This window comes from Vulpes vulpes, chromosome 6, assembly GCF_048418805.1.
Source record: "Vulpes vulpes isolate BD-2025 chromosome 6, VulVul3, whole genome shotgun sequence".
Classification (NCBI taxonomy): Eukaryota; Metazoa; Chordata; class Mammalia; order Carnivora; family Canidae; genus Vulpes; species Vulpes vulpes.
The window spans coordinates 17,999,961-18,026,969 of record NC_132785.1 but is presented as its reverse complement, the minus strand read 5'-3'; positions in this window follow the sequence as shown (position 1 = coordinate 18,026,969).

Genomic DNA, 27,009 nt, shown 5'->3' with positions numbered 1-27,009 from the left:
CACATTTGGAAACACTAGTTTTGTTGTTGTTGTTGTTTTTTAAATTTAAGAGCCCTAATATATTTGATGGATATGCTAGAACTGGAATTAAATGGAATGTGTGGCATTTACTCTGACCCATTATCTTATTTTCTATTTCAGGTTTTGCTTGGTCTAGAAACATCAGTAAATTATATCTTTTATTCTCTCTCACATTTTATTTAACTCTATGGACTTCCACCAACAAAATCATCTTCCACAAAATAAACTTACAAAAAGTACATGCTGCCTATAGCACTAACTTTCGTCATTTTTGGAATGAGGAACTCAAGTTACATGCACATGTGAACTAAATTGCAGTAAAAGCATCAATTCTTTTGGCTCTCTTCATTGTTGATATCTGTTGTTGGGACTGGATCAATCTTGAGGCAATCTACATCAATCATTACAGCAGCTTACATGAGCCTATCACTCACATATGAAACACACTTACTTTGCACTTGTTTTTTTTTAATTTTTATTTATTTATTTTTTTACTTTGCACTTGTGACCATGGCATTACACTACATCTGTTAAACTTTTATAAACCTAAATATATTATCTTGCCAATGAATCTGTTTCTTTCTAGAGTTGCATGATATTTCATTGTTCTTGTCCTGTCCAAAGGTTTTCTGCATTTTCTTAGAAGAAGATCGAAGACTGAGATAATATATTTAAGGTAAAATTTCCTTTATTTTTTCCATTGTTTTATATTTTTATTTTTAAAAATATTTTATTTTTTTTTTTTGAGCCCATTGGGAGGAGGGCTCAATCCCAGCCCCCGGGATCATGACCTGAGCTGAAGGCAGACGCTCAAATGACTGAGCCACACAGACTCCCCTTCACTGTTTTAAAGAATATTTAATTTCTGTTACTGTTCATCAAATTTTCTTACACAATTTCTGCAATAAGCCAGATGGAGAATTAATTTTATGAAGCTTCCATAAGCATTTAAAGGCATATACAAATTAAAATACATTACGTAATTAATTCTCAATTGCGTAAATGTCTCTGCTGATACGTTGAACAGAATTTTTAGGAACTAATCTCAAAACTTTGAAGTAACACTATTGCTAGTAATCACTGCTAAAAAGTGTTCTTTTTAAAATTTTTATGTACGGCCAGTATAATTTCATATCCTTCTCCCAATAGAACATGTTCAGGTACTCTCTAGTTTATACTGTTCCCTAACTTGCATCTATGTCTCCTCTTCTTAGTCTCTACCTCTAGAAAACAAATTATTTTGTCCAAATAGATTCTCTAGTAGTTTTTTAGGAACCCAGCTGTATACTTATTACAATCAATCACAAAGGGTATTATTAAAGTCATATAAATAGACAATATTATAAGATGTGAAAAGTGCCTTAAATAGAAGTAAAACTGCAATGTTACGGAAGAGCAAAAAATACTACCTAATGGGAAGAAAAGGGATAAGTAATATCTTTCTGTAGGAAAAGACCTTCAAAAAAAAAAAAACTTAAGGACTAAGTAGTAGCTAAATTAGTAGGGGCTGTTTAAGAAGAAGAGCAACCAGCAAGTTCAGTAAGAACTGTGAGACAGTATCTTTACATTTGTGACTAGTAGAACTTCCTTTTACTTATTAAACTGAAATGCACCTCATTTTAGCTTCTGACAATTGTTCTGAATCTACTTTCTTAGGGCCTTACAGACTTCAATTAATTTATTTTTGCAACTACCTTGCCAAAATCCAGATAAAATTTGCCTACTCCCATTTCCTTAATTTGAATACATAAATGCTGCCAATGATGAAAATAAATCTAGAACAGTTCAAATTGGGGCTAAATCATTGGGATACATTAATGATAAAAATGGGTAAACAGGATCTGTTTAGTAAATCATGAGAAGTAAATATATAATAAATAAATGATAAATGGTTATAACAGTGCATGAAGGGGCAACAAATGTATGGTGCATGATTCGAACGTAAAGGACCATGGAATCTTTACATTTTTGTTGAGTTCAGGAATGCCGATAATTCTGAGGAATATGGTTTGCTGAAAGTAATGAGAAAAGACATACGAAAGGATGAAAATATTTAGGTGATACAGCCACTGAGGCCATAGATAACTAAGGAGTGATTTAGACAAGCTAGAGAGTGATGGGTCTCGCCTGAAGGCAGCACCTGAAGAATTTACAATAGAGAGGTGAGAATGGGAAAAGCAGAAAGCTTGATGGAGTGAAGGTTGTTGAATGACCCCAGGAACAGTGTGCCATTGTACCCCAGTTGAGGAACTAATGTATAGAGCCTATCAACAGAAATGTAGGAGCCATGGAACCAGGAGGAAGTGTCCTGACTCAGAAAGCAGAATTTGGAGGTGGAGAGGAAGGACCAAACACAGAAAGAAGGAGGGAATTAGTGGGGGGTAGGGTCACATGATTTTATAGCACATGAACTCTGAGGACTGTAAGCATAGTAATATAACAGGACAAATGGTGAATTCAAAATATATATAACTATTAATGATTGGTCATTAGCATAAGACTCTAACACAATACATTTAGAACAGTATATAACTTCGAACAGAGAAACTGAAATTGAATGTAATGAAATCCTATTTTAAGGAAAGAAAGTTATTTTGTTGATATGAACTATCTCTACAGAGGACATTTTTTCCTATGGCTCCCTGTCAGACTTGGTTGTGAGAGAAATGTATCTCTTTCCACTGAGAAGATCATGAGAATTATTTATTAAAACATAAAGAAATTTCGAAGAATTAAAGGAGGAAAATATATCAGGAGAAAAATAATGGGCATTATAAAGGCCTGATTAAAATGACTGGGCCTTCTCTTTGTAGCTGTTAGAACAGGCTTTAGCATCCTGTGAGACCATCACATTTTTTGTTATTTTTTCAACTGATAGCTTGGGTCTACATTTACCGAACTTGTCAAGAAGTCCACATTTTCCTCCATGAGGCTTATTTATCCCCCGTAACATTCTAGAAATTCAGGGCTATTCAGTCCAAAAAGTAAATCCTTCTTCCAAAGCCAGGAATATGGGAAATGATATTTCTAACACCATTGGTACTATTATTATTGCCACATGGCTTTGATCTTGAAACTGGTGACACCAAGATCACTTGAGTGGCTCAGTCAGTTAACTGGTCTAACTCTTGGTTTAGTCTCATGTCATGATCTCAGGGTTGTGAGATTGAGACCCACATCTGGCTCCAAGCTCAGTGCAGTCTCCTTGAGATTCTTTCTCTCTCTCTGCCCCTCTCCCCCCAAATAAATAAAATATGTAAAAAAAAAAAATGGTCACACTAAAAAAAAAAAGTTTGTTATGCTATTTACTGAGAGCTTATTTAATACTCTTTTGATCATTCTTTGTGCCAGGCTTTACAGGTGTTTACAAAATGGTGTTTCCTGGTTTGAATTCAATAAACAAAAAAGTAAACTATAGATACTTCAGTTTACATATGCTCAACTGTTATCAAGACTCAAATATGGACTGGAGGAACTTTCAAATTCAGGCACAGTCTGCCATCCCAGCCTATCCCTTCCATCCAAGCTAACCAAAACAAGACAGAATCTTTGAGGAGCCTAGGTAATCATTCTAGAATGCTGCTGCCATTGTATTAAATTACTCCATGGACCCCCTCATAACAGTGGTTCTCAGTGCAGACTATTCTAATCAATCTAATGATACTGACCACCACACCACAAGGGTATCTGCAGTACTAGGTTAGTTCCTGAGGGAGAATTCTTGAGAACTTTTAACATTTTTATTACCTGTTCATTAGAAACCCAACTACAATCTGCAAACGTTTTGAAGGAGAGATTTGTTTTCCAGGCTATGTCTGTTCCTGTGCTCCTTTCCCCTTGCTTATTATAAATAAAATGGACCAATCAAGTATAATCATGAAATCAATTTGATTTTTGCTCATAGAGGGTCTCTCTCAACTCATAGGTTAAAGATGAAAATTCTTCCCTTTCCTCTGTGTGAAACTGGGCCAGGTCTCATAACTTTGTAGTCTCTTTTATTTAACCCAAATCCCTATGATCCCTGCAAATTACAATGAACATAGGCGATTAAGCAATGGAAACTCCATCAAAGTTTCTTCCCTTCCCTAGCCAGGCTGGTTGCATGTGGGGGCTAGACTTTGCAGAACGTATAAGGTTGTGAGTCCTTTCATGGGTCATCTGAGACATCTATTCTGTGTTCCTGTGGTTGTATATCCCCTCTGAAGGCTCTACTTTGCTTTGGACAATTGGCCCCTCTAAGCCCTGGTTTTACAGAGTTTATCTACAAGCAGATTTTTCTTCTGTAGTGTATTGAGCCAGAGTGACTATATATTGATAGTTGCAGAGCTTTCTAAGTTAAAAATCACATAACTTCAGGGCATTCTTACATACACATACATACACACACCATTAGTAAAAAGCATATGGAAGGTTCTTCTCTTAAAGTAGAGTCTGTTCTGAGATTATAGGACATCAATGCTTCTAGCCACAGAAACAACACCATCTTTGTAATGTTCTATCTGACTGGGCTCTCTATTGCATAGACGATCTGCTTTAAGTCCTGCCTCTTCCTTACATTTAATTTGCTCTGTGTTCAGTTCCAAATTGTATGCTCAAATCATGTCAGGGTTTCAAGCTCCATTTTTCCCCAGTTGCCCTGTCACTTTGCTCTCTCTTCAGTTTATACTCTTCCTCCATTCCAGTGGTTCTTAATTCTTATTACATGTTGGGGTCTCCTACGGAGATTCCTACTCCTGTGGAGTAGTTTACTGTTGCTCAGGCTCTATCCATGGATTTGTATTAAATTGTGCTGAGGTAGACAGCACAAGAATGACATAAATATATTTTTAGAGGCTCTCTCTGTGATTCCAATGTATATACACAAGGTGAGAACTACTGCTTTGGTCAGTTCACCTGGTTCTTAGTTTGAAACTGACTCAGCATTTACTTTCCTGCTTAATACTGAGCATCACCTGCTTTTAGCAAACAAATTAAGCTCAAGTTGTATTTCTCAAAGAATTCAGATAAATAAGAATCAGGTTATCAATCTAGCAATGTGTCTAGTGAGGGAGAATTGTGCGATTATAATAACAGTTTTGAAAAATATTCAGATCCAAATAATTATTCCATCTTTCCCTCATTTAAGTAATTATTAAATTAATTCCTTTCCATACATTATTGGCTGAATTGCATCTTCACCCCAAATTCATGCTTGGAACTGCTAATTCCAGTTTCTCAGAATGTGACTGTATTTGGAGATATAATCTATAAAAAGGTATTTTAGTTTATGGAGCACCTGGGTTGCACAATCAACCTAGAGTCTGGGTTTTTCTCTCCCTCTCCTCTTTTCTCTCCCTCTCTCTCTCAAATAAATTAATAAACCCTTTATAAAAAGGTAATTTGAGTTAAATGAGGTCCGCTTGTGGGCTCCAATTCAAGTTGGTTAGTCTTTATGAGAAGAGGTAATTAAAACATAGACTTGCGTAGGGAAAGCCATGTGAGGATATCAGAAGAAGACAGCCATCCGTCAGACAAAGAGACCTCAGAGTGAAACCAACCTGCCAACACCTGATCTTGGACTTCCAGCCTCCAAAACTGTGATAAATAAACTTATGTTTAAGTCACTTAGTCTGGAGTACTTTGTTATGGAAGTCCTGGCAAATTAATTCACCATACATCTCAAATATATACATCTCCTAATTATACTATTTGCATGCATGCTTTTAATCCATTCCCCAAAATGCAGTCAGAGTCAGCTATCTAAAATACAACTATGACTATGCCATTTCTACTTAAACTTCTTAAGTGATCTACCTCCCAATCCATACATTGCTGTCTTGACTTTGAAATTTATTTTCTAGTACCAAATGTTTCTAATTCTGTATGCCTAACATGTGCTTTCTTTCTTCTATTCAATTTACCCTAAACCCTCTCTACATAAGTATTCCTACTTTTTAAAAAAATTACAATTAAAGATTCATCTCAGGAGAACTTTGAACACCTCCAATAACTCTATCATGATCCTGGTTGAGTTAATATATTCACCAAAATACTAAAATACCCTGTGCACAAACAAGTGTTACATGTATTTCATTATACTAAAGTGATATGTGTATAAATCTATCTTAAGGATTATAAAATTATCAGGAAGTCAACTATTTCTTATTTCTGATTGTAGTTCCCAGATCTAATGCAATGTTTTCAGTAAAATCACTTGGTATTTGTTGAAGAAATGTTGCACTTGTATGGGTCTATGTTCAACAAATAATGGCGCAGGGACGCTGGGTGGCTCAGCAGTTTAGTGCCTGCCTTTGGCCCAGGGCATGAACCTGGAGTCCTGGGGTTGAGTTTCACACTGGGCTCCCTGCATGGAGCCTGCTTCTCTCTCTGCCATGTCTCTGCCTCTCTCTCTCTATGTGTCTCTCATGAATGAATAAATAAATAAAATCTTTAAAATAGATATACAAATAATTGCACAAATGACCTACATCCCTGACCCTTGACAGATAATGCAACCTCAAGATGACTGTGTTAAAATTCTCATTAAATTTTACTTTGAAAGTATATGCTCTTTATGGAGGATTGCTTCATAGAACAGTTTATTTCTATTAGCTCTTGAGTTGATCATGTGAAAGAAGACTGTGCATGTATATTGCATGGTGGGTGCACCCTCTGAGATAGTCTGAAAAGTTTAGCAAGAACTGTATTTGAGTTTATGGTTTTAGTGAGAAGATTCATAGTTCTCAACCAGTAGTCACTTTTCTTGACTCCAAAATTTTACAGGCTGTCAATTATATATTTGTAGGTCTTATATTTAATCAAGGCAAGCCTATAGTAACTAGTGATATAAATCACATTATCATGAATCTTTCCAGAATACTTTGGTTTTGATCTTTCACTTTCATAGAGAATTACTGTCTTCAAAGAAAACAAACATAACAAACTGAAACCACTACAACACAATCCTTTTGAAAGCACTTTTTTTTTTTGTGAGAGGTTTTAGTGAGAATATTGCTCATTATATCAGTGTCCCAGTATGAAAAATATCTTACATGTACTTTTACTATTCAGCAGATATTTATTTCCTAGGGACCAGGCACTTTGCTTTACACCAAAAATATATTGGTAAATAAGACCAGTAATTTCACTTTCATATTATGAAAGTGAAAATGTAAAGCAACCATTTGCATATATGGATCTTGAACTTAGTAGCAATATGTAGATGGCATATAAACTAATAAACCTGATACTTTAGCTAGAAAAACATGTTCATAGAGAAGAAAGGGATGAGGTGACAAAGTTATGAATTACTCCAAAGTTTAGAGGTCAAAAGGGGAAGTAACCAGCCAAGGACACTGGGATGTAGCGAAGAGTGAGGTAGGGGCATGTGGTGTCAACAAAACCCCAACAAAACCCAAAAGACAGAGAAAACAACAATTTGAGAATGAGAAAGTGATCACCTGTATAAGGCCAATAAAGAGAATCATCAGAGGATTTAGGAATGTAGAGGTCATGTATCTTCTTTTCTTTGAGGAAAATATTTTTTTAAAAATGACATTTTTTCTCAGATCTGATTAAAAGAAAAACATTCTTGTACTGAGAGGATGCAATTCCCTTGTAACTAAAACTGTTCAAGCATACAGATGGTGTGTTGTAAAATACTTTACTTAGAGCTCATAAAAAAAAAAAAACACAATAAAGTTAGTGCTAGTGAATCAAAGTAGCAACTTGATAAGTGGATTAATCAGAATAAAAAACTTGACCTCTAATCTTAAAGGTCACATTTCCTCTGTTCACTCATTCTCCCATTCATTGTAAAAGATAACATTCATGTTTTATTATTGAGACTATCTTTAAACGTTGAATATGTTTAGCTTCTGAGCTTACGTTTATTTGAAAATATTTTAGAGCAATTTTATGTACAGAGCAAAATTAAGTAAAAAGTACAGAGAATTCCCATTTATCACTGCTCCCACATATGCACAATCTCCCCCACTATCAACATCCCAACTTATAGTGTACAGTTGTTACAATGAATGAACCTGCATTGGTACACTAGTATTACGCATAGTTCATAATTTACATTAGTATTCCCTTTTGGTATTGTGTATTCTACAGATATTCACAAATATATAATGATATATATCCATTGTTGTAGTATTATACAAGAGTTTCACTGCCCTAAAAATCTGTGCTCTGATAAACAAAACAAAACAAAAATCTGTGCTCTATTCACCTGTGCTCTATTCACCTCACCATTGCCCCCTAAATCCTGGCAACCACTGATCTTTTTATTGTTTCCATAATTTCACTTTTTTTATAGAATGTCATGGAACTGGAGTCATACAGTATGTAATATTTCCAGATTGACTCTTTCACTCTGCAATATGCATTTAAGTTTCAAGTTTCTTCCACACCTTTTCATGGGTTGGTAGTTTTTTTGTTTGTTTTGTTTTGTTTGTTTTGTTTGTTTTGTTTTGTTTTGTTTTTAGTGCTGAATCATATTCCATTGTTTGGAGGTTATAAAGTTTATTTATTCATCTGTTAAAGGACATCTTAATTGTTTCCAAGTTTTGGCAGTTGTGAATAAAACTGATATAAAGATCTAGATGTACCTTTTTTGTAGATATAAGTTTTCAATTCATTTGAATATACACCAAATAATGTGATTGTGGGTATTTATATTTTTAAAATAAGTATTTGAGAAATTTTTATAAGATTGTGTTTATTCCTACCACTCAGCAAATATACTGTGTGCAGAAAAGATGTAATTTCTCATTTGAGTTATTAATATTACTAATACTTGCAATTTTATTTTCTCTCCCTTTCTTTTTCACTAAAGTAATATAAGCTGTAAAGCTCGTTTTATTTTATAACTGGAGTTTACTATACTCATTTTGCAGAAATTCAAAATGACATTGAATAGAAATGAAGATCCTTTAGACATTGTCAAAACCCAGAAGTAAAGGGCATCTTATGGCTTTTTCTATTATTTTGGCAAAAGTACTCTTAACAAAATGGTGAGGATGGAAAGGGGAAAAAGGATATGAGGAAATATTATTTTTTTTATTTTGTTTTAAATTTTTTTTATTTATTTATGATAGTCACACAGAGAGAGAGAGAGAGAGAGAGAGAGGCAGAGACACAGGCAGAGGGAGGAGAAGCAGGCTCCATGTACCGGGAGCCCGACGTGGGATTCGATCCGGGGTCTCCAGGATCGCGCCCTGGGCCAAAGGCAGGCGCCAAAGTGCTGCGCCACCCAGGGATCCCAGAAATATTGTCCTTAAATAACTCAAGAAAATTTGTTCTGAAAAGAAAGGATTTAGAAGTATTTTCCCTTCCTCCTCCTCCTCCTCCTCCTTCTTCCTTCTTCCTTCTTCCTTCTTCCTTCTTCCTTCTTCCTTCTTCCTTCTTCTTCTTCTTCTTCTTCTTCTTCTTCTTCTTCTTCTTCTTCTTCTTCTCCTTCTCCTTCTCCTTCTCCTTCTCCTTCTTCTTCTTCTTCTTCTTCTTCTTCTTCTTCTTCTTCTTCTTCTTCTTCTTCTTCTCCTTCTTCTTCTTCTTTCTTCTTCTTTTCTTCTTCTTCTTCTTCTTCTTCTTCTTCTTCTTCTTCTTCTTCTTCTTCTTTCAGAGAAGAGATACTAGAAACCAATATTTGTTTTTACAGCTACATGACAGGAAGAGCTTGTTTTTTTTATGAGATCTGACATAAATCTCTTTATTAACAACATGCAGTATGTAAAAAGACTAAGTTTTTCTTTTTTCATTTTGACTACCAGAATAATCAAAGTCTAATTTGAGCCTCATATGTAGCAATTGTACGTGACATTATTTCCCCCTTATTTGTGATAACATTTTGAAGTCATTATTCTTAATTCATGTTATAATCTGATCCTCATTCATTTTAATTTATATTTTATAATTTTGCCGTTTGTGTTTCTGTTATTTGCCATTCCACATATGTAAGAAACAAGACAGAGTATAAATAAACAAATGCGTCTTGAAATGTAATCCTTTCTAACCTGTAATGAGGTAGCAATATAGGCGGCATCTATAGGTCATTCTTATGGGGGGCCTACTTATTGGGGGGCTGATCCAATTTGTGCCTCCACTTTATAAGCCGCTAAAGGATGATCTCATACCAGCCGCTTCTCAACCCCATATTCTGAAATATAACTTGGAGTTGAAAGACTTGTCATTTCTTTCTTTCATCCTTTCTATCCTGCCAGTCTTCCCCAAACTAAACACATAACAGGTTATCTGAAGTTTTAAAATTTGGGGTGCCTGAGTGGCACAGTTGGTTAACTGACTGACTCTTGGTTTCAGCTCAGGTGGTGATCTCAGGGTTGTGAGATAGAGCCCCACATCAGGCTCTATGCTGAGCATGGAGTCTGCTTTGAATTTTCTCTTTCTCTCCCCTCTACTTCTCCTGCTCATGCTCTCTTTCTCTCTCAAATAAATAAATATTTTAAAAAATTTTGTTTTACTGAGGGTCCATTTATATCAAAACACAGAATAGAATGCACGAAGAACACATAATTTTTCTCAAACTTGATAGTTTCCTTGTTTCAAAAACATGGTATAGATCTACCTACTAAAAATAAATATTTCATGTGGGTACTTCTTCTGTCCAACCTTCTTCTTTCTCATTTTCCTTTTCTTTCAAGGGCATATAAAACAATATGACTTCCTTAGTTTAACTTTGATTGTGACTCTTCAGGAAAAATAGATCTAGAATTACTGTGCTACACACCCTTTGACTCTTTCTTGGCCCTTCTTATATCCAAGATGTATAGAGTTAATAATTAATGGTACTATTTTAACAGTCCAGTATAGTGGATAGATACATAGATATATAAATGAGTGGATAAATATCTCCATACATATCTCAACTATCCTATATCCGGTATTCCTTAGACCAATAGGTGGGGCCATTTAACACAAGCTAGACTATGCTTTGTCATTTGAGCATTCCCATAGATGTGTCTTTATCTAGCTCTCCAGAGTAATTAAACTCTTTGTGACATTCTTCTGCTTAAAATATTTCTGCTGTATACATTGCTTTTAGGATAAAGACAAAAACTCTTTTACTCTCTTTTCTTTTTTTTTTTTTTTTTTTTTTAGCGGCTCCCTTAAGCATCTTAATTCTGCTCACCTTCCTACTTTAACTCTTACTACTATATTTGTCACAAATGATAGGCGGTATCTATATCTAATTACTTTCTGGTCTTTTAATGGATTATGCTCTATCACAACTCATGGACTTTGAACATGAACTTAGTTTGGATCACTAATTTCTTGTCCTTGACATCTCAGCCAAGTCGTGTCTATATAGAAAGCCTTTTCTTAGTGTACCTTCCCATGACTCCTCACACTTGATCTGAATTAGGTAAACAACCTTTGTGTATATCCCTATTACATCACTGAATTTTAAATCTTTTACTTGAAGCTATTTTTATTTCTATTGTATTTTGAAGGGTAAGTCTGTGTTTGGTTTATAGTTGTATTTCACAACATCCAGGAAATGAATAATAAATGGTTGCAAGGAAATGCATTGAGCTCAACATTCATTCAGCTAAATATATGTGCAGAACAGAGGTGAGTAAATTAAGTGGCCCATTCCAGGCGTATTGGTAAAGAAAACAGATGTATGATTTGGAAAAATAGTTCTTTCTAACTAATGCCCCCTCTCTCCCACAAGCTGAAATTATTTCCTTTGTCTATTGCTTACATTACTAATCTAAAAATTCCATTACTAATTCATTAGGTAAAAGTTGTACACTCCTTCAACATTCAAATGTCCAGAGAATGATTAGGCTAAGTACTCATTCAATCTCTGTTTTCAATTGCTTTTAGTCCTGTTGCTTTTCTAATACTAAGGGTTAGCAGCCTAAAACTGCTCATAATACTGAGCAGTATTATGATGTAAACTGAAATCTGTAGTAACTTCAAGAGGAAATGCTAGAAAACTGTCTAATTATTGCTGGGATTAAAATATGTGTGGAGATATTAAATATTTAGTGTAAAAAATGTACCAATTTTCTCACTGACATATTTTCTCTACTTAATAAAATATGTACAGATATAGATTTTTTTTCCTTGGGATGAAATAAAGTGAATTCTATCACAGCAAATGTTATTAACACAACAAAATAACCTTTGTAAAAACTTACCAAACTTGAAATATATTTATTTACCCCAAATTAACACCCATGAAAAAGTAATTGTCACAAAGTTACTAACAATTCACTGAAATCAACCACAGTGCAATGTTCCAGATTCTTATTTCCACCACTCCAGTAAAATGGCTCTGTCAAGAAGGCAAATTTCACATTGCAATAGCCATTGGTCATATCCTAATCCTTACATATTTTTAAGTGGTCTCTCATATTTGAACCAGAATTTTAGAGTGAACATGAGCATGAGAAAAATAAACAAAAAGACATTATAAGGCACAAATTATTTGTAGTAAGTAAGAGGGTGGCTTTGTGAACCTTCTAGTTGGAAATTGAGGAGCTAAAGGAGGGCAACATGTTGTCAGGATCTTAGTACCTGTATCATGTATTTCAAAAGGTGGTACAAGGTAGTCCTGCCTTGTAATCCTTGGTCCCTCCTATATGAAAACATACTGAAAAGTAAAGCATGAATTTATCAGATTCACAAAGCTCAGTGTAAATAACTTCTACTTCTAAGACCTTAGCTCAAACAACTGCAATAATGTTGAATCATCTACTCTAACTTACAGAGCACTTAACTTGCAACCAGTGTGTCCACTTACACAATGAACTAATTAGTTGAAATATAATTCTATTTCTGTCAAAGGACATGAAGAACAGAAATCAACTTCCCTTTCTTAATATTTTAACTCAATTTTGTCCTACTTCCTGATTTGCAAACTATTCCTGGCTAGCAAGAATTTTAAAAGGAGAAGTCCTGTAATGGATTGGCCTTTTGGCCTTCAATCAGGCAGCTTTATTTTCAGATAAGTCTTCTTAAAATATCAGAATTGCTCTGAACAAGCATTTTGATTGAATATTTTATAATGTGTCACCAGTTCCTATATTAGGACATAATTCTAACTCTTTTTTGAACTTGTTTAGTTTCCCCATGTGTGGGTAGGGACCTCTAGATTTTCAAATCTAAATGTCCTATGATGAACAAAACAATGGGCAAAATTTCTTTGTGATGGTTATGCTATTAAAAATTTACAATCTGTTTCAGGGAATCATCAGAAATTGTAAGACTCCCTGTGAATGCTGTAGATTGAAAAGTTGTCAAAATACAGTGTTTCTATATGCTCTCCTCCTGTTCTCCCTGAATAAACTCAAGCTAGATTTATATCCCCACTATTCCAGTAAATTCCAGTAAAATGGTTCTGTCAAGGATGCAAGTGACTTCCACATTTCAATAGCCACTGGTCAGATCTTAATCTTCATCTTCTCTGAGTAGCCACTCACATTTCAAAAGAATTCTAGGCTCAAATGTCTAAATGCTTACCCTTGCCACCCATTTCCATTGGAAACCTAATAGGAATCATAAACTTAACCTATCTAAAACTTAAATTTTGAACTTTTCCTCCAAATCTTCCAGATATGCTCCCAAATCAGATAACAACCTATTCCTCCATTTCTTCTCATGTAAAAATTCTTGTAGTAAATCTTACTTGACCTCTTTTTCTCTTTTATCTCAGCCATTCACCAAAATCTCCTCTTGGCACTATTTTCAAAAATATCCAGAATTTTATTACTTCTTATCCCCTTTAAGGTCACTCTGTGGTCCAAACCACCAGTGTCACTTACCAAGATTATTGTAGGAACCTTAAAAAGGTCTCCTACTTTGGTTACTGCCAAATTACTGCATGCTTTGCTATCTTACTTCGATCAATTCTTTCTCAAGTTATCCTGATGGCAATACCTTTCCTGGTAGCCTTATTTAAAATTTAATCAGGGTACTCCCTATCATATACACACATGCTCACAAACACACACACACGCACACACACACACTTTCTATCACTTTCACCTACATTAATTGTTCCCTGTAGCACTAATTAGTATCAACATGCAGATGATGAGATGCATATCTGCCAGCAAAGGAAAAGGGGTAAGGCTCTAAACTCTATTTAACTATAATAATAAATGTTGTCTGCTAGTGAATTTGTTGTTTGGGAAACAAAATATCACTTTAGTTTATAGATCACCACACACACAGAATGACCCAACAGAGCCTCATCTGCCTCTAATCGCATCTATGTGACAAAAACCTAGATGACTTTGAGGCTGAACTTCACATTGTAATGAGAAGAATCTAGTAGGGTTTCAGGAAAGATTGATCATATTTTACATGTGTAAGGAACATAAATAATTTGTAACCTGAGAGAGGATGGTACTCAATTAAAGATGACTAGAAATTCCTTGCCCTTTTCCTATTGAAATAAGGAGCCCATTTTTCTTCCTCTTGAAGCTGGCAGTGCCCAATGATTTATTCTGACTAATAAAATAAGAAGGAGTAACAATGTTTAAATTATGAGACAGGACCTTAAGAGTTCTGTAAGTTTCTGCCTTTGCCATTTGAAATGCTCCTTTTTGGAACCCAAACACTGATACTGTGAGGAAGTCCAAGTATCTATATGCAAAGACCCATGTGGAGAAGAACTGAAGATCCTGGCCTGCACATCCACTTGACTGGTAGTCAGGTGACTACCAGTTGGTGAATAAGAACATTTCGGATTTTTCATCTGTCCTAACACTTCAACCAACACCACACAGAAGCAAAGGACTGCCAAGTCAACACACAGAAATATGAGATATAAATTGTTGCTGTCTTAAGCCACTTTGGGGGATGAATATTTTATTAAATAGTAACAAATGACCAAAACCAATATTGCTTCAGGGGCCCAGGCCTCCTTCTATTTTGTTGCTTTGCTATCTTCTAGAAACATGGTTCCCTTTTCAGGTTCTCTATACTCAGATAGGAGATGAGAGAATAAAGAAATGGAAAATCACAAGGGAGATATTTTAGGAACCATACCTGAGTGTAGCATATTTCTTCTGCCATTTTCCATTGACCCGGATCACTAAGGCTACATGCAACTACTAAGACACTGGGGGTTTTAGTCTAGCAGTACACCTGAAGAAACACTAGCATTTTCCACAATAAGATAGAAATACAAGTGTACTACACTCTTCCCATGAAAATGAGAGAATTAGTATTTGCAAAGTGTGATGGTATAAATTTTAAAGTAGGAAGCTTAGGGAAGATATTTTTGATTTGGAATAAGTCTTTAGGTAGAATTATTGGAAACTTACTTTGGCCAGTTTTCTGGAATTTAGTTGTGATCATGGATCATAATTTTGTAACGGCACTGATATGAAAAGTTCTCTCATTCTATATTCTTTTTAAGTTATGGGAAATTTAAGAAACAATAAGATTGTGCCATTGATTAGAGTTGAGTTTGGGGGAGGGGGGGGATGTGGGATACTCAAGGAACAAATGAGAAAACTGAATTGGCTAGAGTTGGTCAGTCATGTCTATAGTGGCATGACCAGTCATTGAAAAGGTAACAGAGACAGGGGACACAGAAATTAGTAACGTGAAATAACAAAGTTATGGAACTCCCAGTAAGTATAACACCATATCCAACATGATTAATGAAGTGAAAAAAATTGAGGTAAGTATTTGATGCCACAGAATTATTTTAGAGGTAGTAAAATTATAGACGATGACAAGATTGTCCAAGTATCCGTATCAGGAGGTGAGTGAACTGGGTCGAAGTGGGGTTCTAAGATTATGTATATGAAAATGTTATAAAACTATAAATTATTGTATAAGTCAGACTTTTATATATTAAAACAACTCAAATTTATTCCAAAAGTAGGATGAAAATTTTTGTTACATAGTGTCAAATTTTGACAGAGGTAAGGAAAGGGTGAGAATCAAAGTAGATATTTTTAATGAGATGAAATAGTGATGAAGCGATAGATATGTGCCTTCAAAGAAGAAATTGTTTAGGTGGTTGAGTGATGATCTAGAAATTATAGTGGAAAACCAAGAATGTCTACCTAATAAAGAATTTCTTCCAAAGCGCAAAATAAAGCAAGTGTGGAACTGTGAATTGTATGTGTATGTTTTTGCATGGTTAGGGCTTTCTAAAAAAAAAAATTTACTCAATATTAGGACCAGAGCTAAAAGAATTAGTCTTGGAGTGTAATTTATGACTGATTAACAGAAAGGGAACTCCAGACATTTACCTCTCAGAGATATATTTTATATTTCAAGGGGTGGGAGTGCGGTGGGGCTGATACCCAGGACTTCTTTTCTCCCTGGAGAAATTTATTGATACTCTAACTTACAATAAGAACACAGGATTTTTACCTTGGAGCAAAGGTTTTTCTTTGTTCTTTCAGGAGGGAAGGGAGAAGAATGTATAGAGGCAGATAACATTCATATTTCTGTGTTCTTCATCTACAGTACAGACCATGATATGTATGGGATAACATATGGTTCTCAGCATATTGCCCCAGGAATAAGAACTGAGGCAAAGGGGAGATGGTGCAAGTATTATTTAAGTATTAATAATTCGTCTGTCCAATACAAAACCCTCATGTGTGCATTCTGGATAATATTAACAACATAGATATTAAAAACCCAATAGAAGTGTAACAGAAGAATGCTAGGTTTTACTTATGACCTCTAGGAGATGGGAGAACAATATGAAGTCAAAGATATATAAGAGCTTAATTATGGAATTGGGACTCTGGAGTCAGTGAAAAATGTTTTGGATAAGGATAGAGGAAACATAGAAGAGTATGGGAGTGAGAATCTAAGGCGGGATAGGTGACCTTGGGCTGTAAAATGTAGATTGTTACTGAAAGTGCGTCAGATAGGAAATGTTATTTTTTATGAATTTTTTTTAATTTTTATTTTTTTAATTTATGATAGTCACACACACACACAGAGAGAGAGAGAGAGAGAGAGAGAGAGAGAGGCAGAGACACAGGCAGAGGGAGAAGCAGGCTCCATGCAACGGGAGCCCGACATGGGATTCGATCCCGGGTCTCCAGGATCGCACCCTGGGCCAAAGGCAGGCGCTAAACCGCTGCACCACCCAGGGATCCCCCAGATAGGAGATGTTATTAATAAATAAGCTGCATTCAAATTTTCAACAGGAATAAAGGGTCTATGAAATTATTCATCATAGAAAACTATTATTGCTCCTAAATATGTCTCAGACAGTTGCACAAAGAGTTTAGACTCTGAATTCTGACCTTGTGGTGAAGCAAGGATCAATTTTTAGGGTGGAACAAGTCACAGTTAGACTTCCCTACCCTTGCTTGTACTTGAAAGGAAATTCTAGCCAGTTCTATTGTACTCTGAGAAAAAAAGCTCATGTTCAAGTCTGGACGACCAGTTTTGCCATGGTGAAGAATGGGGGTGGGGTGGGGGGGCGGGGATCAGTATCCCAGACAGAAACTTTTTATGTCCATCGAAAGATGAATGGATAAAGAAGATGTGGTTTATGTATACAATGGAATATTACTCAGCGATTAGAAACGACAAATACCCACCATTTGCTTCAACGTGGATGGAACTGGAGGGTATTATGCTGAGTGAAATAAGTCAATCGGAGAAGGACAAACAGTGTATGTTCTCACTCATTTGGGGAATATAAATAATAGTGAAAGGGAATATAAGGGAAGGGAGAAGAAATGTTGGGAAATATCAGGAAGGGAGACAGAACATAAAGACTCCTAACTCGGGGAAACGAACTAGGGGTGGTGGAGGGGGAGGAGGGCGGGTGTTGGAGGGGAATGGGTGACGGGCACTGAGGTGGACACTTGACGGGATGAGCACTGGGTGTTTTTCTGTATGTTGGTAAATTGAACACCAATAAAAATTAATTAAAAAAAAATAAAAGATTTTATTTATTTATTCATGAGAAACACAGAGATAGAGGCAGAGACATAGGCAGAGGGAGAAGCAGGCTCCCTGCCTGATGTGGGACTCAATCCCAAGAACCCGGGATCACAACCTGAGCTTGAAGGCAGATGCTCAACCACTGCCACCCAGGTTCCCCCCACACAGAAACTTATCGGAGAAAGACATGTGTTGCTCCACCATGTATATAACTTAGAGAATAATTTTTTAAATATTTTATTTATTTATTCATGAGGCAAAGACACAGGTAGAGGGAGAAGCAGGCTCCATGCAGGGAGCCTGACGTGGGACTCGATCCTGGGTCTCCAGGCACGCCCTGGGCTGAAGGCAATGCTAAACCACTGAGACACCAGGGCTGCCCAAAAGAATAATTTTTATTTTATACACAGTACATAATTTCAGCAACCCATGGATATTTTCAGAAAGTTATCTCTGTAGGGAGTGAGGTTGTTTTTTTAAAAAGATTTTATTTATTTATTTGACAGAGAGAGAGACAAGACAGCACAAGTGGGGAAAGGGGGTTTGGGGGAAGAGGGAGTGGGAAAAGCAGACTCCCTGCTGAGCAGGGAGCCCTACCTTGGGCTTGATCCCAGGGCCCTGGCATCATGATTCCAGCCAAAGTCAGATGCTTAAATGAATGAGCCACCCAGGTGCCCCAAAAGTGAGATTTATTTATGTGATTTTTACTTAAGCAGATGTCAATCCCTCTATTCTACCAATAATGTAAGTACATACTAATCTTTTTTTTAATTAATATGTTTTTTATTGAAGTTCGGTTTGCCAGCATACTAGCCTTAAATCAGAGAAAGCTAACTGAAAAACAAATGAACCACATTTTATTAAAAAATAATTTCTAATTAATTCTAGAAGGTTGTCATAAGGATTAATGATCTAATTTGTTGAGGTGCTTATATCCATGTCTGATCTGATGTCAGTGGTATATTAACATTTGTTGAATGAACACAATATAGGAAGCCTTTTAACTTTTATCTAAAACCCAAAGAAGTAGCTATTTAGTTCACATTCTGTGGTTTGGAAAGGAAGTATTCCTGTGGTTCAGTTTTGAATTCTGAGTTTTCTGAGGGCAACTCAGCATGTATGTGTGTTTGTGTATGTGTTTTGTTTCCTTAGGTTTGATTTTTTTCAAGCGAATTATTCTATATTTTTGGTTTATTTATTTACGATTTTATTTATTTATTAATGAGAGAGAGAGAGAGAGAGAGAGAGAGGCAGAGGGAGAAGTAGGCTCCATGCAGGGAGCCGGATGCAGGACTCGATCCCGGGACTCCAGGATCATGCCCTGGGCCGAAGGCAGGTGCTAAACTGCTGAGCCACCCAGGGATACCTATATTTTTAGTTTAACACCCAAATCTTGTGTTATCATTCAAAATAATATATCAAAAATACATTCATATTTCTGGGATTCCAGCTTGAATTCAATGGTCACAAACAATTAGAGTCTATGATAAAGTTTTATTACCAAATTACCTAGAATTCTGTATCAGTACTCACCTATCACATATTTGAGAGGTTCATTCAAAATTAAAATTGGTCATACACATATTATTGATTCTGAAGCAACAAAGGGAATCTGTTTAGAATGTGTTGCATGTTTTGGCTTAATCAAATAGTGACATCAAAACCTTAAACCTTCTTTAGCTTTTCCCTGGTGAAGAGATGTAAAAACTTATTTTATTAATTAAAGTTAGTATATGTTTGTTTGAGTTTTAAATATGAGTTTTAAATGAAGTAACCAAAATTTCTTAGGAAAAAAATAGAAGCCTTAATGAAGTTTATATGTCCTTCAAGAAAAAGCATAAAGTCAGTAAGAACCCCAATGAGTCGATTTTCAGTGTAGCGCACTGTGGTTTAGCTCCATAATTCTCATTATGTCTAATTGGCATCAGGCAGTTAAACTTGCTATACTACACTAAAAGTGAAGCAAGTACAAGATCATGCTGTGCATATACTTCAAATATGTTTAATATCCTATCGCTATACTTAAGTTTTACTCACCAGGACAAGCTTCACTGAGGTTTCTGTCTTCTAAATAGAAAAAAGAAAATCATTTTGAACTTTCTACTTTGAACGGTAAATGCCAGCAGAGGAAAGCAGTCAGGCTGTGTGGACAAATGACTTACTGTCCTCACACACTAGCCACCTACATAAAAATGCTGTACTATTTTTCTATTGCTGTGTAACAAATTATCACACATTTAACAGTTTAATGTTACACAATTATCTTGTTTTCCATGGGTTAGAAGTCCAGGCATGGCTCTGCCACTTAGGATCTCACAGGGCAAAAATTAAGGTGTCAGTAAGCTAAATTTATATTCAGAAGTTGACTGAGATATGCCTCCAAGTTCATTCAGTTTGTTGGAAAAATTCACTTCCTTGTTGTATAACAAAGGACCTAGCTTCATGTGGGTTTTGGAGAAAGGCACCCTCAGATTCTAAAACCACGCACTGTGCCCTGACACACAGCCACCTTACAGAGCCTGTCAAATCATAGCAGTTTACCTTTTCAAGGCCAGGGGGAGACTCTTTCTCCAGTCTTCTAAGACAAAGTCTTCTAATAACAATGTGCAATAAACCTAATAATGGAAGTGATCATCCTATCACATTTACTACCTTCTACTGGCTTGAATCAAATTTCAGATTCCACAACACTCAAGGGTAAAGGATTCTATAAAGTTTATCCAGTGACTTTTTTGGAGTTCACTGTATGGAATAGCTGACAAAATGCTATATCTGCTCAAATCAATCCACGGTTAAGTGTTTCTTCACTCTATATCAAATGAACACATCATATCATTTCAACTTTTCCATTTTTCATTTCTTTCTGTGAGTTAGTTGTTCTTTCATAATTTTCATTTTTTTCACTGTGGCTTTTAATCTTCCTTTATTGGCACAGGTATGTGAATTATGTCTCACTAAGGCCACCAAAAAACTATTAGAAGAAATGAATTCAATAAACTTGCAAGATACAAAATTAACATATAGAAGTCTGTTGCATTTCTATACACTAATAACAACATAGCGGAAAGAAAAATTAAGAGAGCAATTCCATTTAAAACTGCACCAAAAAGAAGAAAATAATAGGAATAAACTTAACCAAGGAGGTAAGACTTGTACTCCTAGAAGAAAATTTAACCAGTAATCTCTTGGACATTAGCCTTAGCAACATTTTTCTAGATTTGCTCTCCTCGGGCAAAGAAACAAAAACCAAAAATAAACTATTGGAACTACACTAAAACAAAAATATGTTGTATAGCAACTGAAAGAAACTATCAATAAAACAAAAAGACAACCTACTGAATGGGAAAATATATCTATAAACATTTAATAAGGGGTTAATATCCAAAATATATAAAGAACTAAGACAACTCAATACCAAAAAAAACCACATAAATAATCCATTTAAAAATTGGCAGAGGACTCAAATAGACATTTTCCTAAAGAAGACATCCAGATGGCCAAGAGATATATGAAAATTTGCTCATTATCACTAATCATCACGGAAATGTAAATCAAAACCACAATGAGATATTGCTTTATACCCATCAGAATGGCTATAAATGAAAAGACAAGCTATAACTAGTGTTGGCAAGGATATGGAAAAAAAGAAACCTATATGCACTGTTGGTAGGAGTATAAATTGGTACAGCCACTGTGGAAAACAGTGTGAAGTTTCCTCAAAAAATTACAAATAGATTTACCATATAATCCAGTAATTCCATTGCTGGCTATTTACCCAAACACTAATTCTAAAAGATACATGCACGTTTATATTTACAGCAGCACTATTTACAATAGCCAAGATAAGGAAGCAACCCAAGTGTCCATCCATAGATGAATGGCTTAAAAATAAATGGCACACACACACACACACACACACACACACAGGAATATTACTCATCCAAAGAAAAAAAGAATTAAATCTTACCATTTGAGACAACATGGATAGACTTTGAGGACACTATGTTAAGTGAAATCATTCAGGCAGAGAAAGACAAATTCCTTATGACTTCACTTATATGTGAATTAAGAAAAAAACAAAAACAAATGAACAAAGATAGCAGAAACAGACCCATAAATGCAGAGAATAAACTGGTGGTTTCTATAAGGGAGAGGGTAGAGGAATGAGCATAATGGGTGAAGGAGAGTGGGGGGCACAGGCTTCTGGTTGTGGAATGGATAAATCATTGGGAAAAAGGTATAGCATAGAGAATATAGTCTATGGTAATGTAATAGTGTCAGTATAATCAAAGATTGTAGTTACACTTGTGAGCATAGCATACATAACATATAGACTTATTGAATCACTATGTTGTACACCTGAAATTAATGTAATATTATATATCAACTGTACTCTATACTTCAATAAAAATTAAACACACATGCACACACCTAAAAAAACTGTTTTTTAATTTACCTGAAATTCTAAAATTCCTAAATATTTTTCTTCTTCTCTTACCATCTGTTCTATTATGTACATATATATACCTTCTGCTCTTAGAAGTATGTATATTTTCTTTCACACATTTGTCTCCCTCATCATCTAGAGAAAATTCCTCATTAAATTGTGTTTAACTTCCAAAATATATCTCTAATCTACTCACTCTATTTTTATTTCTATAAACCTATTCCAATCTACCAATATCCCTTGATGAAATTACTAAAAGAAACTCCTAATCACTTATACTGCTACCACTATAACTTGATTTCAATTCAAGAATATCAACTCAGAATATCTTAATTTAACTTTAAAAACCCCCAGAAGTTATATTACTTCCTCTTCTACTTAAAATTTATAATATCAACAAATGGTGTTGAGAAAACTGGATATCCACATTTCAAAGAATGAAGATAGACCCTTATCTTACACCATATAAAAAAATAGCTAAATGAATCAAAGACCTAAATGTAAGAGCTAAAACTATCAACCAGTTATATGTACCAGTTATAAATAGAATTTTGATGGACAATTTATTTTTTGATAATTCTCTAGTCCTCTGTTGTGGCAATAGGACTGGATATATTTCAAGTAGCTGCTAATCCTTCAGGAAAGATACCAGAATGACAAGGCGTGTAGAGGAGAGCCAAGAGGAACTAAGGGAAGCTAAGCAGGGCAAGACATGGTGACATGTTAAATGAGAAAAATGAAACTTTATTGTTACAAGTGTTCTGTGGAGAGAAAGTCAACAGTATGGCTGAACAACATTTTGCTAGTGCCTTAGAAGGATTAAAAGTCCAAGAATTCATTTACACAGAAGGTTCATCAAAAAGAATTTGAGGGGTGCCTGAGTGGCTCAGTTGGCTTAGCGTCCAACTCTTGGTTTTGGCACAGTCATGATCTCAGAGTGGGGAGATCGAGCCCTGCACAGGGTCTGTGCTGGGTATTAAACACACTTCAGATTCTCTCTAACCCCCACCTCCCACTCACATGTAAGCTCACTTTCTCTCTCTCAAAAAAAAAAAAAAAAAAAAAAAAGAAAGAAAGAAAGAAAAAGAAAAAAAAAAGAAAAGAAAAGAAAAGAAAAAAGAAAAGAAAAAGAATTTGATATGATTCAGAAGCAGAGTAAGAGAGAAAGAAAGAAATATGCGGAGAGAGACAGAGACTGAGAAGACAGAGTGGAAGAGAGGGGTTGGAGGATGAAATTCTTATATTGCTGCATTTGAAGATATAAGAAGATACCATGATCCAAGGAATGCAGACAACTAAGGAAATGGATTTCTCTACTGCCTTCAGAAGGAACCACATCTACTACCATGAGGACCTCTGCTTAGTCAGATGAATTTGAACTTCTGACCTCCAGAAATGTAAAAATATTGGTTTAATCCACTAAAGTTGTGGTAATCTGTTACAGCAATAATAGGAATCTAATAGAGGCACATACATAAACATGCATATATTGAAAACATATTTCAATTATGAACAATATTTTCTTACTTATCCTCTGGGTACTTTTCTAAGGAAAAAAGGTGAAGTATCATGCTCTACAAAATAGTGAAAAATTAGCACAAAACTATGTCTTTTTTGATCAAAACTATTTCTCCTAAAACTCTACATGTCCCAGAAGTTAACTTTTTGCCATGTGTATACTCATATGCATACACTTGATCATTATGTTATATACTTATTACTATGAACATATATATCATTAATTCAGTTACTCTTTTTCAGATAAGTTGAAAAAATATTTTTAGGTTTTTATTTTATTTTATTTATTTATTTTTTAAAGATTTTATTTATTTATTCATGAGAGACAGAGAGAGAGAGAGACAGAGAGGCAGAGACACAGGCAGAGAGAGAAGCAGGCTTCATGCAGGGAGCCTGAAGGGGGAACTCGATCCTGGGTCTCCAGGATCACACCCTAGGCCGAAGGCAGGTGCCAAACCACTGAGCCACCCAGGGATCCCTATTTTTAAGTTTTTAAGACAAACACAAATGATATGATGGTAAATAAGACTTCTTAATGTTCAGATAAGTATTAGAATATATAAGGAAATGAATTTATTACAAAAGTATACTTTTGGGGGATGCCTGAGTGCCTCAGTGGTTGAGCATCTGCCTTTGGCTGAGAGTGTGATCCTGGGTTCCTGGGATCCAGTCCTGAATCGGACTCCCTGTGGGGAGCCTGCTTCTCCCTCTATGTATGTCTCTGCCTCTCTCTGTGTGTCTTTCATGAATAAATAAAATCTTAAAAAATATAGTATGCTTTTGGGCATGGGTGTTATACTATAAAAATTTAAGAAGTATACCTTTATTATTAAAATTTATACTGTAAATAAAAATAATTTTCCCAGTTAATTTTCCCACTTAAAAAGTTAAAAAATATAAATTTAAAGAAATTTAAATTTAAAGAAAATAGAAAAGAAAAAATCTGCAAAGTATCTAATCATAATGCATGTAATTATCCTAATCATAATAATGTGGATCAAAACTTTCATGATATTGTTAAATTTTGCTCTAGCTAATCACAAAAAATAAGCTACACCATTTTGACAGGGAAATAAATGTTAGCTTATCTTGAAGACATACTAGATTTGAATACTGGAAACCTGCACAACAGCAATATACAACCCTAATTATAATTTAAAGCATGATATAAAACCTGAAAAATGTTCCTCATCGATTTAAGATTTTAGTTGGTTGGGCAATGAATTTTACCTGTTTTAAATTGCTTCAGCTTTAATAACTTCTGGAAGAAATGCTTCCTGTTGTTCTAAGTAATGCAAGAAAATGTATAAAATACAATATGCTAATTTTTTTACATCTAGGTTAATATAGTTATGACACATGAATAATGTAGAAACTTGTATAATAAGAAATGAACTGGCATGAGTTTGTTTTAGTACAAACATGGGGCTTTGTTATCAAAATTTCAGCTATAAATATGAATCATTATTGTCAGCATATGGTTTAACTTTCATTTCTATTAGAGTCAACACAACTAAATTGACAGTTTAAAGTTTTCTTCAAATCAAAGTATTATTGGAATTGTCAATCATGGCTTATTTAGTTATATGACTGTTGAAATACTTACCAGTTGATATTACTTTTATGAAGATTTTCAAATATCAGGATTTGTAATAGATTTGTTTGGAGTTGGGGAGGTAATACATCGTACTCTAAGTTAACATATCCTACTTATTGCTCTAAATGTTGCATTTTTACTAAATAGTTATTTAACAATCTTATGTCAATGTTGATTTTCAAGGACTTTTAGCATGACCAAGCTATATCAAATGCAGTATTATAGTAATTAAATGTTCTAAAATGTAGCACTTTTAAAACATTCAATATTTTTTCTCTAAATAATAGAATCCCATAATATGGTAGATAATTAGTTTGTCTTGGAAAAAAATGTCAGCATTTAACACCTGGACTTACTTTAGCAATCACAAATAATGAATAGATAATATGATATAAAAGTAGGTAATATGTGATCTTTATGTTTAGATGATGTTATATGAGAAATATATTTAATGAATGAGTTCAAAGAGTAATTTTATTTCATTAGAATTTCATTGTTAATTTATTCTGTTTTTCTTTCATAACAGATTCATTATTGTTCCTGCCAGTTAAGCTAGGCTTTGGAATTTAGTTACATAATTTAGCCACAGGAATTCTAATTACTCCACACAAGTTTTCAAACCAAAGATTTTGCTAGTGAACAGAAATAAACTTATTAAACACAAGAAACAAACATTTTTAGAAAATAGGAAATGGAATTTGTAAATCAAGAGAGTAAAAACTAGAGAACATAAATAATACATATCTAAATGTTCAATTATTGCAAGACATATTGTCATCTAAATGTTTACATACAAATATTTCCCAGAACATGATAAATTAAGTCCCCAACTTACCTATACATTTTACATGTTTTAGGGAAATACAGTAAATACACCTTCTTGATTATTTCGATAGAGAATAATTATATATAGCCCTGAAGCTCTTACAAAAGTAAATATTAAAAGGAAAATACATAGACAGGTTACCATGATTAAATAACTCTAGGCCTTCTAAGCAATTATAGTAAACAGAAAAACTAAAAACTGCTAAATTCAAGAGTCATGCACCTGTAATTTTAGGCATGCCTTTGGCTTTAAACTACTAGACAACCTGGGGTTTATCACATGCAAGAGGGATCAAGAATTTAATCTTCTCTATAGGGTTTAAAACATTTTCTAGGGAAAACATGAACTTTAAAAATGTATTACACTGCATGAACTTCCCAGAAGTGGTTTTACTAAGTTACATGAACACCCATGCGTTGAAAGCAAATATAAAAAATACACTTTTCTCAAATACTCTTGACTTTAAAGTCGTCTTTTAGTATCATATAACCTTTGCATGGACAGGCCATTAATCTCCACCAAAATTATTATAAGAAATAGATTAACTTAGAAATTTGAAAGCAGTGTCTCTAGAAGAAAAACAGATACATACACACCCTGAGTAATTAGAGTGAAACCACTGTGCAACCAATGTTTTAACTTTAGAACTATATCATGTATTGTTTTTCCAATAGCATGCAATTAATTCAGGAAATAAAATGAAAATTA